Source organism: Penaeus japonicus, unplaced genomic scaffold (assembly GCF_977035675.1).
Source record: "Penaeus japonicus unplaced genomic scaffold, GWHDUDI00000001_assembly GWHDUDI00000015, whole genome shotgun sequence".
Classification (NCBI taxonomy): Eukaryota; Metazoa; Arthropoda; class Malacostraca; order Decapoda; family Penaeidae; genus Penaeus; species Penaeus japonicus.
In genome coordinates, this window is record NW_028234417.1 from 30,535,454 (window position 1) to 30,537,953 (window position 2,500).

General features: G+C 40.7%; 1 protein-coding gene across 17 annotated transcripts in view; it reads left to right on the forward strand.

Annotated features, from left to right (window-relative positions):
- The window catches only part of Sap47 (Synapse-associated protein 47kD), a 174,567-nt gene that overhangs the window by 65,129 nt on the left and 106,938 nt on the right, over positions 1 to 2,500 (forward strand). The gene's annotated exons all lie outside the window — the stretch shown is intronic.

A 2,500-nucleotide genomic window follows, 5' to 3' on the forward strand; every position in this document is an offset into this window, starting at 1 on the left:
ACTTACTCTAATTGACTCGTGTTACTTGCTTCGTTCTCCCCTGACGACTGTCCTCATCTGTTTTCCTTCTCTTCTCGTGTCTGCTTTTTAGTTTTACTTTTATTAACCTTCTTTTCATCTTTGTATTTGTTTTGTTTTAATTAACATGCGTTTTCTTCCATTCGTCTATTTTCTTTTTGTTTTCTTCTTCTGCAGCATTTTGGCAAATGCGGAGATGAAAAATTCGTCTGAATGGTTTCTACTTTGTTTATTGAAGGTGGAATAGGCAATAAATGATAGTGGAAATGAATGAATAAATCATACACTCTTTGGCTACGAATAGATTTACGGGTCAGACATTTTTTTATTTTTTTTATTCCACCCCTTTCCATAAGTCAAAAAATCTTTCAAAAACCAAATTTCTTTCACGTTCTTCGGATTTCTGCCAGTATCTATACCCTCCTCTCCCCCTCCCCTCTCCATTACTCCCCCTCCCCTCAAAAAAGGCCAGAGATATACGTGTGTTCGTGATTGATGTTCAAAAAATAAAAATGTGTATGACGCGTCGACTAAAAGGCTTCGAGATTTTGAAATACTCGACCATTGGAGGGAGGGTAGTTCTTCTGGATTATCTTCTTTAATGTTTCTATTTTTATTTTTATTCCTTTCTTTTTTTCTCGTCTATGTTTTTTTTCTTTTCTTTTTCACTTTTTTTCATTATTATATTCGTTCTTTGTTTCCTTTTTATTCTTCTCTCCGTTCTCTTCTTTTACTATTTTTTTCTCATCTTCCTTTTCTCTTTCGCTCTTACTGTTTCCCCGTTTTTATCATTCGCATTTTTTTCTTTTCTTTTTCACTTTTTTTTCATTATTATATTCGTTCTTTGTTTCCTTTTTATTCTTCTCTCCGTCCTCTTTTTTTACTATTTTTTCTCAATATTTCTTTTCTCTTTCGCTCTTACTGTTTCCCCGTTACTATCATTCGCATTTTTTTCTCTTCTTCTTCGTCTTTCTCCTCTTCTAACTCTTTTCCCCTTTATTATCCTTCTCTCTTTTTCCCCTTTTTAAAAATTCTTTAGTCTCACTCTTCCTTTTGTCTTTGCTCATCGTCCTCTCCCTTCCCTCTCTTCTCCTTTGTTTTATCTCGTTCTTTATTTATTCTCTTTTTATTCATCCCCTTCCTCCCACTTTTTCTCTTGACATATTTAGTCTCAGTCTTTTTCTTGTATTTTCACACCGTCTCCTTCCCTCCCCTGTTCTCCTTCAGTTCTCTTTTATTCATTTATTTTCCTTTTTTTTGTTCATCATCTCCTTCCCCCCCCCCCCCTGTTCTCTTTCTGTTTTCTATTAATCAATTATTATTTTTTTTAACCATCATCTCCTTCCTCCCCCTGTCTTCCTTCGGTTCTTCTTTATTATCTTATTTCCTTTTTTATATTCATCATCTTCCTCTCCCTCTTTTTTTTTCTCTCTCGCGGTTTGGACTAACCGAATTAGTCATAAACAACAAACTCCCTCTCTGTTGCGCTGATCCGTCCCGTGTGCAGTTGCTAATTACGAGTGCGTGTGTTGCCCGTCTTTGTTTTCTTGTTGCTGTGAGTGTACGTCTGAGTGGAGGTGCACAGAGGGCCCCTCTTCACTCCACTGCCCGACGTGAATTATGCAGGCACATACATTTGTTTAATTGTGTGTATGTGTGTGCGTGTGTGCGTGTGTGTGTGTGTGTGTGTGTGTGTGTGTGTGTGTGTGTGTGTGTTTGTGTGTGTGTGTGTGTGTGTGTGTGTGTGTGTGTATGTATGTGTGTGTGTGTTCAAACACGTATGATATGGGAGGTTTATTCATTTGTTTATCAGCTTTCGTATGCATGTCTAGGAAGTATTGTTCCTCGCTTACACAATGAAAGTTTACCTTGAAAGATTGAAGAAACCGTAGATGCTCACCTGTATCTTTCCACTATACAGCTTGAAGATGAAGCGCGCGCGCGAGCCAGCATTTGTTCTGGAATCAATAGGGAAGAAGCGTGTGGAGGAGCCCCCGTCTGTTTCCTTGGGCGAATTGCTTTACGGGATGTTGCAAGGGCAGAGGCAGAGATAAGGGCGATGCCAACAACGCGGGATTGATTTAAACACACTCACTCTCTCTTTCTCTCTCTCTCTCTCTCTCTCTCTCTCTTTCTTTCTTTCTCTCTCTGTCTTTCGTTCTCTCTCTCAATCTCTCCTTCCCTCCCTCTCACTCTCTCCCTCCCTCCCCCGCTGTCTCTCTTCCTCTCTCACTCCGTCTCTCTCCCTCCGCCCCCCTTTCTCTCTCCCCCTCTCTTACCATCCTTCCTTCCCTCTCTTTCCCTCACCTCCCTTCTCTCTCTCTCTCTCTCTCTCTCTCTCTCTCTCTCTCTCTCTCTCTCTCTCTCTCTCTCTCTCTCTCTCTCTCTCTCTCTCTCTCTCTCTCCCTCTCTCTCTCTTTTACTCCCCCCCCTCTCTCACTCTCCCTTCCTCCTCTCTCACTCTTTCCCACCCTCTAGCTCT